This window comes from Scyliorhinus torazame, chromosome 13 (genome assembly GCF_047496885.1).
Source record: "Scyliorhinus torazame isolate Kashiwa2021f chromosome 13, sScyTor2.1, whole genome shotgun sequence".
NCBI classification, from domain to species: domain Eukaryota; kingdom Metazoa; phylum Chordata; class Chondrichthyes; order Carcharhiniformes; family Scyliorhinidae; genus Scyliorhinus; species Scyliorhinus torazame.
Genome location: NC_092719.1, coordinates 50,067,985 through 50,082,342, shown reverse-complemented (window position 1 = coordinate 50,082,342; position 14,358 = coordinate 50,067,985).

Sequence of the window (14,358 nt, the reverse complement as noted above, 5' to 3'; positions counted from 1 at the left end):
GAGAATGACAATTTCAATCTCATTACTCCTATACATGCACTTTCTGCTCTCTTTACAGATGGTGGTGTAGGCTAAGTATAAGTTTTACTGTCAACATTTGGTGCATTCGAGACATAAATTACACCAGAGTACCCAAGCATTGTCACCTACCGTAGACTTGCGATATGTAACCTGTACCCAGGTGTCAACCCATTTATTGGCATCTTCGAACCGACGTGTAGAGCAGGATTTTTCAAACTCAGGGTCGTAACCAGTGGGTGAATACCGGGCGTGTGTTGGGAGGGTCACGGAGCGATCGGTCATGGCATTCCCAATCATGGGAGAAGCGCCCAATGGCCGCTCCTGGCTTTTCAGAATGCCAGCCGTGAGCGGCTTTTAAGTCGAGAATGCTGCCCACGACCGGCCTTTAAATGCGAACACTGAAGTCTTCCTGCCAGAAGCAGTGCAGAGAGCAGGTCACACGCCTGGCATGTACACTGATGTCACGCGCCCTGTAGGTCCGTGCTTTGGACTCAAAATCGCGGAGGACAGATTCCTCCATTTTGTAGCTGCCAGCAATCAATCAACAAGACTGACGGGTTGAAGATGGAATATTTTGTAAGTTGGAAGAGAGGGCAAGAGACACAAACAGGTCAGGATCTCACAACTGAATCTGCTGCAGAGAGCTTCTCAGAAGAGTCCACTGCAGGCCAAAGCAATGCTGGTGTGAGCTGTATCCAAACCTCCAGGGCCTCTGGTGAACAATCCATTAAGAAGAAACTGAAATTGGGAACAGAGCAGTATAAAGACGATTTCTTGAGGTATGGCATTGTTAATTTTGCCAATGAAAATCAGGCTGCAAAGCCCATGTGTGTTATATTGTAAGGAACCCCCTGTTAATCCCTGTCTGTCCCTTGTTTTTTTCTTTTTAACTTACTTCTGTTATTTCAAGTTTTGTACATGGATTAAAAATTGCTTATGCCTTTAAGATGGACTTCACTTTAGTTTTTTAGAAACAAGACCCAGCAGGATGTGCTGACATCAGTGATGACATGTCTTGATGGACTTGGCTGTTGGCCAATGAGCTTTTACTTTGCCGGGCTGCCAGCTGATAGTCTATGTTGATTGGTGCTGACCGTTTTGGAATGTTCTGCCAAAGACAGGAAGGCTTCATCTGGTGTTTAGTTTTGTTTTGAACTCTGAGCAGAAGTAGACTTTTGAATTTCTCTCTCCCCACAAAAAAAGAGTAAATCTCCCTCCAACACCCAATTTGGAGCTGTGCTTTCTCCTCAGCCAAGCTCGTAGACATTCTAGTGAGACTGGACACCAAGTAGGAATAATATTCAAGCTGAGATCTTAGTTTTAAGGGAGACAAGGAATCTTTTTTTTTTAAGAATATATTTTATTGAGGCACTTACAATTTTAACAACTTTAAACATCCAAATTTCAACAAAAGCAAAAACACAATAATATAACCAACAAACACCCCCCCCCCCCCTCCATGACTTACACAAGCAATGCCACCTTCCCCAACCACCACTCCATTGGTTCTCCTATCCTTCCTCGTCTCTCCCATGCCTCTCCTCCCCCCCCCCCCCCCTCCCCACTGCTGACAGCTTAATTTTTCTCAAAGAAGTCGATGAATGGCTGCCACCTCCGAGCAAATCCCTGCAACGAACCCCTCAAGGCGAATTTTATTTTTTTGAGTCTGAGAAACCCCGCCATGTGGCTAACCCACATCTTTGGGGGCTCCGAGTCCCTCCGACCTAGTAAGATCTGTCTCCGGGCCACCAGGGAGGCAAAGGCCAGGTTGTCGGACTCTCTCACCCTCTGTGCTCCGGGTCCTCCAACACACCGGAGATCGCCACCTCTGGACTCGGAACCATCTTCCGTTTTAAGAGCTCTGACATGACATCAGCAAACCCCTGCCAGAAACCGCTCAGCCTCGGACATGCCCAAAACATATGGACATGGGTCACCGGACCCCCCGCACAGCGCCCACACCTATCCTCCACCTCCTCAAAGATCCTGCCCATGTAGGCCACAGTCATGTGTGCCCTGTGGACCACCTTAAACTGTATCAGGCTGAGCCTGGCGCACAACGAGGATGCATTGACTCTCCTCAGGGCCTCTTCCCATAACCCGGCCTCCAACTCCCCACCCATCTTTTCTTCCCACTTTTTCTTCACCTCCCCTATTGGGGCTCTCAACCATTCCATCAGCTCCTTATAGATCTCTGAAACCTTCCCCTCTCCTACTCCTATACTCGACACAACCTTATCCTGTAGCCCTGGGGCAGCAGGTGCGGGAAGGTCGAAACCTACCTTTGCACAAGATCCCTCACCTGCAGTTACCGGAACCCATTCCCCCCAACAACTCAAACTCCACCTCCATCTCTTCCAGGCTCGGAAAACCTTTATCAATAAAGAGATCCCCAAATTTCTCTATCCTTTCTTGCTGCCACCTCCGAACCCCCATCCAGACCCCCTGGAGAGAACCGGTGGTTATCACATATCGGTGTCCACAACGATGTCCCCTCTAAACGCATGTGCTGCCTCCACGGTCCCCACACCTTCAGGGCTGCCACGACCACTGGGCTTGTGGAGTACCAAGCCGGTGAGACCGGCAAAGGTGCCGTTAACAATGCCCCCAAACTTGTGTCCTTACATGAGGCCGCCTCCAACCGCTCCCAGACCGACCCCTCCCCTACTACCCACTTCGAGACCATCGAAATGTTCGCCGCACAGTAGTAGTTAATAAAATTCGGGAGGGCCAGCCCCCTATGCCCCCGCTCCACCAGCACCTTTTTCACCCGTGGCGTTTTACCCGCCCAAACAAATCCCAAGATCTCAGCATTCACCTATTTGAAGAACGCCTTGGGAATAAAGATTGGGAGACTCTGGAAAATAAATCGTCTGAACCCGCCCTGTCAATGACAACGGGAGCGCATCCCACCTCTGAAAGTCCCCCCTCATCTGTTCTACCATCGCCCCAAATTCTGTTTATGCAGCTGCTAGCACTCCCGCGCCACCTGGATACTCAAATATCAAAAGCGCCCTCCCACCACCTTGAACGGCATCTCACCCAGTCTCTTCCCCTGCCCCCTCGTCTGGATCGTAAAGACCTCACTCTCACCCATATTCAATTTGTATCCCGAAAACCTGCTGAATTCCTCTAATATCCCCATAATCCCTCCAATTCCCCTGAGCGGGTCTGATATGTACACGAGCAGATCGTCACGTAGAGCGAGACCCTGTGTTCCGACTCCACTCCATGCTATCCCCTGCCAGACCCTCGGCGTTCTCAATGCCAATGGCTCTATAGCCAAGGAAAACAACAGTGGGGAAAGTGGACATCCGTGCGTCTTCCCCTGGTACAACCTTAAGTAGTCCGATCTCACCCGATTCGTCCGCAAACTCGCCACCGGTGCCTGGGACAGCAACCGAACCCAATCCATAAATCCCTGCCCAAACCCAAACCGTCCCAGGACCTCCCATAAGTATTCCCACTCCACACGATCAAAGGCCTTCTCTGCGTCCATGGCCACCACCACCTCAACCTTGCGCCCCTCTGGAGGCATCATGATTACATTCAGCAACCTCCTATCGTTGGTCACCAAGTACCGCCCCTTAGTGGACCCCGTCTGGTCCTCCCCAATTACCCCTGGGACGCAGTCCCTGATCCTTGTGGCCAAGATATTCGCCAACAATTTGGCATCCACATTTAAGAGGGAGATCGGCCTACACAATCCACAATTTTTGGATTCTTATCCTGTTTAAAATGAGTGAGATCGACGCCTGTGACAATGTCGAGGGGAGCGCTCCCATATCCTTTGCTTCATTGAAGGCCCTTACCAACAGCAGTCCTAACACCCCTGAGAACTTCTTATAAAATTCCACCGGGTACCCGTCTGGTCCCGGGGCCTTACCCGATTGCATCGCCTCCAACCCCTCAACGACTTCTACAAGCCCAATTGGGGCCTCCAAGCCCTCCACCAGCTCCTCATCAAGCTTCGGGAACTCCAACCCTCCCAGAAACCTCCTCACCCCCTCCTCCCCGGTTGGGGGTTCCGACTTATACAATTTGCTATAAAACTCCCTAAATACCCCATTCACCCCCGCCGGGTCAAAGACCGTGTTCCCTCCTGTGTCCTTCATTTTCCCAATTTCTCTCGCCGCCTCCTGCTTCCTCAACTGGTTCGCTAACATCCAACTGCTCGCTTTCTCCCCACACTCATGTACTGCCCCTCTCACTCTTCGCAACTGCCCTACCGCTTACCCGTGGTTAACAACCCAAATTCCATTTGCAGCCTCTGCCGTTCCTTTAACAGCCCGTCCTCCAGGATCTCTGCATATCTCCTGTCCACCTGCAGGACTTCCTCCACTAGCCTTTCTATCACCATCCGCTCCGCCTTTTCCCTGTTTGCCCGAATCAAAATAAACTTCCCCCTGACCACTGCTTTCAGTGGCTCCCAGACCGTACCTGTTGAAATCTCCCCTGTGTCATTAATCTCAACATATCGCTGGATGGCCTTCCTCACCTGCTCACACACCTCTTCCTCCCCAGCCGATGAGAGTCCAGGTCCGAAACCTTCCCCAGCATGCGCCTCATAAATTCCACGTCATACCAGTTTGGGGTATAGATGTTGAATAACACCACCGGCATCCAATTTCCCGCTTAACATAACGTACCTCCCCCCAGAGTCCGCCACTATATTTCCCACCTTGAACGCCAACTGCTTATTGATCAAAATCGCCACCCCCTCATTTTAGAATCTAACACTGAATGAAACACATGCCCAACCCATCCTTTCCTCAGCCTAATCTGGTCCCACACCTTCAAGTGCGTCTCTTGTAGCATGGTCACATGCGCCTTCAATCGCTTTAAGTGTGCGAACACACGGGCCCTCTTGACTGGCCCATTCAATACTCGCACATTCCACGTGACCAGCCTGGTCAGTGGGGAATTCTGCCACCCCATCACCCCCCTCCGTCACCCCCGATCAACCTGCGCCCCTCTTGGGCCTGCATCCGACCCTGTCCCACACCTCCCCAAGCCCACCCTTGGACAACCACCGTCATCAATCCTCCTCCCCTCACACTTTAAAAGCCCGACCCCTGTCAGCAGTACCTCCCACTCCTACTCCCCCATCCCCCCACTGACCTTCCACTGCGTTTCCATGAACTAGCCCTCCCAGCTATCCTGGCAGCCCCCGCCAATGACGCCTAGCACCCTACCCCCTGCTGATTCTCCCCCCACCCTCGAACATTAGTCAAGACAAACCAAAAACAACCTCTCCCTAAACTCAAACAAAGAAACCCCCCTCCGTTAACAAAGGACAAAAAAAAAACCTGAAGCCAAAACAGAAAGAAATGGCCCCGAGCATAAGTAAACAGCAACATCATAACAACATTTCCACTAAAGTTCAAAATCCACCTTCCCCTGCCAGTCCATTGTCTCTGACAAATTCTACAGCCTCTTCCGCCGATCCAAAGTACAATTCCCAGCCTTTGCAGGTCACCCACAGACGTGCAGGGTACAGTAGCCCAATCTTCATCCCCTTCTTGTAGAGGGCTGCCTTGACCTTGTTGAAACTTGCTCTCCTCTTGGCCACTCTGCACCCAGGAACTGGTACACTCGGATTTCACTGCCCTCCCACGTGCAGCGCCTCGTCTGCCTGGCCCAAATCATAATTCACTCCTTGGCCAGGAACCGGTGTAGTCACACCACCATCGCCCTGTGCGCTCGATCCACCTGCAACGGCCGTGCAAACGCATCCTCTCTGAGCAGCTTCTCCAGCATCCTCACCACGTACGCACCAGCATCGGCTCCTTCACTCCCCTCTGGCAGGCCAACGATCCTTATATTCTGCCTGTGCACCGGTTCTCTAGGTCCTCGACCTTCTCCTGAAGCCACATCTCCTGATCGCGCAACAGCCCCATATCGGCTGCCATCGAGGCAAACTGCTCCTCGTGTTCCACCACCACCTCCTCCATCTTCTGGATCGCCTGACCCTGGGCCGCCAGCTTCGTTTCCACGTAGTAGATCACCGCCTTGATCGAATCCACTGCCCGGACCAGGTCCTCCAGACTTTCCTTCCATTGCTGGGTGAACTTCTGGCCACGCTAAATTCCCCCTTAATTGGAAAGCTTTTTTTAAAATTAGAAGTGAGGTTGGCTGATATCTTACAAGGTGATATTCATTTTCTCCCTCCTTCTTGCTGCCACATGAGCAGTTGCTTTCTTTCCATTGCCAGCTCTTCATATAATGGATGAAATTCTGACCAGGATCTTTGTCCTGGTTTTATCTCCTGACAAACACCAATGGTGGTTAGCGACTGAGTTTGTAACACCGTATGGCTATCTTTTCTTCAGCAGTGAACAGGTTCATCATGCTCTTTGGGAGACACTTGAATTCTCGATTCCACAGTCCTGCCTCGAGCAGGTATGGGTCTATGATGAAGTTCTTGCCAATGATACATATTTTTTAAGGGGGCCACTTATTGGTTCTCCCAAATCAAGATGTTCAACATCAGCCAAATGCTTGTGAGCTTGTTCACACAATTAATTAAACAATCACAGTACATCTGCAAGCAGTTTATTAGCAAATTAACTTTTAACATTAGAATAAAACAGATCACGGCTGCCAGTTGTTCATAATGACACTCATGATAATGATCCAGATGTGTAGGTATAAATCATTTATTTATACATTTGAACACATGATAACAGTGGCAGAGTAAAACAAAAGCAGCAACAACAAAGATCTGTTCAACTATCACAAAATATTGAAGAATAATCTCTGGAGAAATATGTTGAAGTAATTAGTAGAATCATAGAAACTCAGAATGGGCACAGAAGGAGGTCATTTTGCCTGAACACTCTGCAAGATCAATATAGCTAGTCTTGGTACCCTGTCCTTTCTGCATTGCCCTGCAATGTTTAATTCTCTTCAGGTACTTATCCAATTCTATTTTGAAAATCCCCATTGAATCTGATGTCATCACTCTCCGGGGCAGAGCATTCTAACCACTTATGACATAAAAATGCTTTTCCTCATGTCGCCCATGGTTCTTATGCCAATCACCATGAATCTGCGTTCTCTGGTCCTGACCCTTTTAACAATGGGAACATTGTCTATCTACTCTGGAACTCTCATGATTTTGAACGCTACGTTAAACACCAAACTATGCACATAACCAAAGTCCTTCATCCCTGAATCTATTTGCATTAATCTTTTCTGCACCCTCACTAAAGCCGTCACACTTTCTTAAAGTATGGTCAAAGAGGTCAAACCAGAGCTTTAAAAAGGTTCATATAACCTCTATTTATAAAGCCCAGGATCTCTTATGCCTTCTTAAGCACTTTCTGAACTTGCACTATCACCTTCAATAATTTATGATGTGGAGATGCCGGCGTTGGACTGGGGTGAGCACAGTAAGAAGTCTTACAACACCAGGTTAAAGTCCAACAAGTTTGTTTCGATATCACTCGCTTTTGGAGCGCTGCTCCTTCCTCAGACCTGATTATTATTATTATAATTATTCACAATATATATTAATGACTTGGACGAGGGAAGTGAATGCACTATTGCCAAGTTTGCGGATAACACAAAAATAGGTTGGGAGGCAAGTTGTGAGGATGACACTAAGAGTCTACAGAGGGATATAGACAGGTTAGGTGCATGGGTAAAACTTGGCAGATAGAATATATGTAGGAAAATGCAAAGTTATGCACTTTGGTAGGAAGAACAAAAGGAGCTGAATATTATTTAAATGGAGAAAGACTGTGGAAAACTGCAGCACAGAAGGATTTGGGGGTCCTCTTGCATAAATCACAAAAAGTTAGCATGCAAGTTCAGCAGGTAATAGGCAAAGCTAATGGAACGTTGATCTTTATTTCAAATGGAATGGAGTATAAAAATAGGGAAGTCTTTCAAAAACTATACAAGCACTGGAGTAAATGAACAGCGTGGGTCCCATTACCTAAGAAAAATTATGCTGGAATTGAAGGCAATCCAGAGAAGATTTATTGGGTTGATCCTGGGTATGGAAGAATTTTCTTATGAGGAGAGGTTGAGTAGGTTGGGCCTGGACTCATTGGAGTTTAGAAGAATGAGAGGTGACCTTATTGAGACATATAGGATTCTCAGTGGGCTTGACAGGGTAGATACTGAAAAGATGTTTACTCTTGTGGAAGGGTCTAGGACCAGAGTGCATAATCAAAGAGGCACAGTAATTAAAGACAGAGATGAGGAAGAAGTTCATCTCAGAAAGTACTGAATCTGTGGAATTCTTTACCACAGAGAGCTGTCGAGGCTGGGCCATTAAGTATGTTCAAGGCTGGAATGGACAGATTTTTAAGCAATAAGGGAATCAAGGGTTATGGGGATAAGACTTGAGGATTATACCAGATCAGCCATGATCTCATTGAATGGTGGGGCACACTCAATGGGCCGAGTGGCCTACATCTGTTCCTACGTCTATGGCCATAGGTATAAGATGAGAATCCACACATAGTGAACCGGATGATTCAATAGCATCCTATTGGCATAGTATCAGTCACATTGAAGGACATAGCAATCCAAATTGAACCCATTTCAGGCTGCAACTTGCCTGTCATACACCATTGCTATAGGCATCTTATGCTTTGCTTATACACATTCTCTTTCAGAAATCTCACAGAATGTGGTTCTACCAGTTGTGTAAATACTTGAGATCATGATATCCACAACATTCAAGGACAGGGTGAATGGCACACAAAGAGTTATCTTTCATGAAACCTGGTTTATCCTCAATCCGAACTTGTCCTATTGCATGATGAGTAGAATATTCCAGCTTGTGAATTGTCGATTGAGGTGGAACCTCAACCTTCACATTGGTTTTGCCATTGCCCCTAGGATGCGAATGGATGAGATCTAAGTCCCTCCAAAAACCCCATTATTGGATCAATGGACAAAATCACACGTATTTTGAATGCTATATAAAATAATGGTGTTCATAAATTTCCTTGTGTATTAACAAATGTATTAATCAAAATTAATATATGTGGTCAACTTGAATTCAGTAAAGTAAGCTCCAGCTACTCATGATGTTGGGAACTCTCTGTCTGGGCAGGATGTGAGTTTCACATTCGTCCAAAAAGTCACTCCCTTCATAAATTAATCTTTCTTTGATTTCAGTTAGTTTCATAAAAACCTGCAGTAGGACTGCCTTTGCATGTCCCATTTGTCGGCAGCGACAATATGCCAACCTAGGCAAGCACTATCTGCTCTTCCTTAGGGATCTTACCTACATTCCAACTCTCACACGCTCAACAATGAAACTTTTGCTCAGACATTTGGGAGGATCTGTTTCTCTTCCTTGTTATCTGCTTCGAGATTTCTTTAAATTTATGGTGTTTCAGTGTTAATTGGCCCTTTCCTGCCGAGGTTGTTTATAAAAAGAACTTCCTTTCTAGTTAGCACTACCAATTTGTGAGGCTTTGTCTGATAGTTCAAAGATATTATTCATGTGTTTTTAGAACAAGAGCGAAAAAGTCATCCTATCACAAATGATAAAGCACAGACCACAAACATTTCCACTGCACCATTTGTTCTTGCATTTGCATTTGTTGTAGTAGATTGTAACTAGACTTCAGTAATATGATTAAACAAATACAAAGACAGCTTCTTCGGAAGATATAAGGTAGAACATACATTTCTCGAGTTTACTCTGCATTACAACACAACAGTGAAAATGTATGGCAATGAAATTCCTTGATGGTTTCACGTCAGTCTCCCACTAAAACTCCAGCATTTGGCCAGCGAAACCCCCCAGACACATGCCTCTGTCGGATCTCCACCATTTCTAGCTTCTTCCTAGCCGTTATTCCTAGCAGTGTACTTTCAAAATGCAATCTATTGTTCCGTCAGCAAGTATCGCAAACAATTTACAGATAACACACTTCAGAATCAGCACTGAGCTGATTGATCAGATAGTCTGGTTTGGTGGTGTTAGTTGAGGGATGAATGTTCACCCGATACCAGGAGAACTCCCAGTTCAAAACAGTGTGACCTTTTATAGTCACCTAAGCAGGCAGGTGTGTGCTTAACATCTGTCCTAAAAGACAGTCCTCCCTGACCATTCAGTATTTCTCTGTCATCAGTTTGTCTGTTGAAGTTCGATAATGCATGATAATGTGGATGAGCAAGACCATTCAACCCCACTTTGATTTATCCAACCAAAATGATCCTAATGTCCCTAATGTTTCTTATTATGTCAGTAATTTTCCTCTATTTTACTGATCACTTGCTGAGTAAAGATGAATTTCTTGTTCTCGATCAACTTGTTTTACCTGTGCAGTTTGATTTCAATTAATTTTCCAGGATGATTTTTCTGTACCTTTAACAATCTTATGCCTCTTTAAGATTAGCTTTCAAATGTTTCCTCGCTAGGCTGAGAAGGTTAAGTCTTTCTTTCCTTGTAACTCAGACCCCTGACACTAAGGATTCGTCTCAAGGTTACTCTCTGCACTGCTTCCTCTGCTTGAATGATGCTCTTATGTCTTGGTGGAAAATTTGGATGTATTGTTAATGTTGCAGTGTAATCAGAGAATTCCAAAATGGAATCATCCTCTCTTCTATTGGGCGTGGTTGAGCTGTCACGCTGCCCCCGAAAAGCAACTCGCCGCGTCGCAGTGTGGCTGATAGAAGTGGGAGACCCCACTCCCGGGGTTTACCCGGCTCGCAACGCCTCGTGAGATATAACGCAATCTCGTGAGACGATGCAATGTGAATCCCGCTCATTATGGGCGGGATCACTTTTTAGAAAATCTGAATATTAAAGCGAGACAGCTCGTCTCACTTTAATGTGCAGATTCTCAAGGTATCCGAGGTGTTGGGATCTATCTCCTTCACCTCAGAGACCTCGGGCGAATGCTGTTCAGTACTGGTGTCCACAAACTGGGACCAGATGGATTGGCACTCGTGGGGGTTTCCCAGGGGATCGGAGGCCCCAGGTGCATGCCCTTTGGGCAGGGTGATATCCTGGCAGGGCCACCCTGGCAGTGCCACCTGGTTACTGCCTGGTGGTGCTAAGGTGACACTGCCAGCTGTCAGGGGAACTGCCAAAGTGCCAGGTTGGCACTGGCAATGTGCTAAACTGGCACTTTTTGTGCGCTGGTGATTGGGCCAGGGGTGCTCTGCACAGGTGTTGGTTGGGGAGGTGCAGGAGGACCTGGGGCCCCTCCAATGGTGTGTTGGGGCTTGGGGGAGTCGCAGGTCGCATCAGGGGCCTCAGAGATCAGGACGCCATTTACAAATGGCATCCCGATTCTTGCTGCCCTGAGGAGTTTCGGTGCGTGGAGCTCCTTGGTGTATAAAACAGGGCTAAACGGGGCTATGTGCGGTCTCGGCCACGGGTTCCCTGCTGAGGCCTCTTATCTAACGTGGGTGGCATTTTATAGCCTTGTGATTATCAGCGCTGCGAGTGCTGGAAAACATGTGACCAAACAAACTTTTAGTTAAATCCTGCCTAATGACTTTCTTGATTGCTGTTTGTGTTAGTCTACTAATGCTCAATGTTAAACATGTCAACTGATGCTCAACTTCATCCTTTGTTAATTCAACACCATTCATTGATAATATACATCATTTATTTTTCTTTTCATATCCTGCATTTTATAGTTTTACGCATTAAATGTTCTATTTTCCACTCACTTCCAAATCTTGCCACTCTTTACTAATTCTGAGCTGTCTCTTCTTATTCTACTGATCCATCTTGCCTGGTATCATTAGCAAATTTTATCATTTATCACCTTGTTATTTTGGGATCATCAGCATTGCATTTCTGAGTACAGGTCATTCATGTAAATTGGAAAACCGTAATGGTCCCTACATCGAGTCGTGCAGTGCCCCACTTAGTATATTGCCCCTAATCTGACATAGCTCTTCCAGCGAATATTTGTTGTTTCCCACCCTACAACGAGTTTCTTATCCTTTTCCAAGCTTAACGTAAATTCTCACAGTCATGAGTTTAATAAATAAACTTTTGTGTGAAACTTTATCAGAAGCCTTTTGGAAGTCAAGATATGCCGTGTCACCAAGGCTTCCACAGTCTACCTGGGTTGTTAATTCTTCAAGTCAAGGAGGTTGCTCATGGAGGACCTTCCCTCAAGTTTACTTCTGATGCTGTTCTCTTTTTTTACATAGAATGGATAAATTAAAAGACGAATGACTCTGTCGTTGCCAACGTCCACAATGTCTCTCCTTTTGAACCATGTTAGCCTGTTTCCTGTGGTGTTCATTAACTCCCTCTTAATAATTGTCAATGCCTCACAAGTCTCCTCCCTGTTTTAGTCAACACTACAGGATAAATGTATTCTTGGCCATTTCAGTGAACACCTTTGACCTTTCCACTACTTCCAACTAATTTACAACAGCAGCAGCAAGAGCACTCCCACTGAACCAAGCTGATGCTTAACTCCATTGAGCATTTGAGTTCAGAGTTGATGTGTAAGTGCAGGGTTCAGGTTGAAAATTACAGCAAGATTAATTTAAACAAGCATCCTATTTTATAGTGTGTGGCCTGCTAGTTATGGATTGCATTTAACTATGTGTGCAAAAAAATGTTGAATTAAACCATCTTTCATTTAAGTTTGGTAAAAGTGTTGTCTTATCCTGAATGCACATATGAAAATATAGCTTTAGAACAGACTAACCCCCATTATTTTATTTAAACAAATTTGGAGGACTCAATTATTTCTTTTTCCAATTAAGGGGCAATTTAGCGTGCCCAGTGCACCTACCTGCACATCTTTGGGTTGTGGGGATGAGGCCCACACAAACACGGGGCGAATGTGCAAACTCCATACATACAGTGACGCGGGGCCCAGATCGAACCCAGGTCCTTGGCGGCGTGAGGCAGCAGTGCTAACCACTGCATCACCGTGCTGCCCTACTAACCCACAGTATTAATTAACATGAGCTCTCACAACACAAGAGGATCAAACTCGATTTGGTTGTTTCAAAGCACCAAGTATCTGTAATCAAAAAAGGTTCAATGAACTCACCCCAACATGAACAAACAACCAACAAGCCCTTAAGAAATGTTATTTTCACTCTCCATTTTAAATTTGCATATTCGCAAGTTATAATTTGAAGGAAGTCACCTTTTAGGTGATAGCACAGTTGGGAGGGAACTTTCAGAATGAACAGATTTTCACAGCAGTTTGTCCAACTGCACCTTTTTTGTAATGATTAACACCATAGGGAAAATATAGGCCAATGTCACAATTATATGATAAATTATACAATGGCACAGTCACACAGACCCATAATCCATTACCAATCAGTCCCACTGTTGCTCCGTCATCCGCCTTAATAGTCATGCATTCAGAAATTCTATAGTCACACATTAATTTATCTTGCAGTTAGTCATGTAAATACATGGTAATGCAGTTACCCAGCCTCGCCATGAGGTATACAGTTATTCTTATTGTTTTGCATGTCGCCAAAATATGAGCACTGGAGGGGTAAAGAAGGCTTTGCCGATGTATATAATCTGAACCGCATTGAACACTCCATAATGAAAGTATTGGAATGTTTGCAATGTTCTCATTACTGTATTGAAGCACCTCAGAGCGTGTTTTGATCTTTGTAGAGAATGTGAATATCATTGCACTTGTGACATTTTGTAATGTTTATTTCAGATATTTTATGAATAAAGTATATTGTTGCAAACAGAGAGGGTTGTCAGCTTGGACCTAATATGTCTATTTTATGGCAACCACAAATTGGATTCAATTTGAATTGGTTTTTGGAGCAAGCAAGGAGATGGATTAAGTGTTTGCCTCATCCACTCTGCGCATTGGCTTTGTAACTCCGAAAAAGGAATATATTTTTAATGGGTTAATAATGTCATGTTATGCGGACATGCAGATAATGATATACAGACAGGCACAGACAGGCAGCTAATGAACACAGAGAACAGGCCATGACCAATGAGCAGGCAGGACACTCAGGGGTGGTATCTCACTATAAAAGGCACAAGGCACTCACACTCCGCCTCTTTCCACTGATGAACATCTACAGAGTGAGTCAGGGTGTATATAGAGTGTAACACCCCCAGCACGTGGCTAAGAGCTAGTCTGGTTCAGTCAGACAGAGTAACCACACTTAGGTTAGCAGAGAGTCGAACTCATAGAGAACTGTGCTAACTGTGCTACTGGTTCAATAAATCAGATTGAACTAACTTCAAGGTCTGGAGTATCTTTTGGTTAAAGCTGCATTCAGTTGCAGCCTGTGTTATCCCAGAGTACATAACACGACAAATAATTCTACTTGAGATAAATTTGATACAAGCATGTGGAGGAATGATATGAAAATATAGTTGAGAGTCAA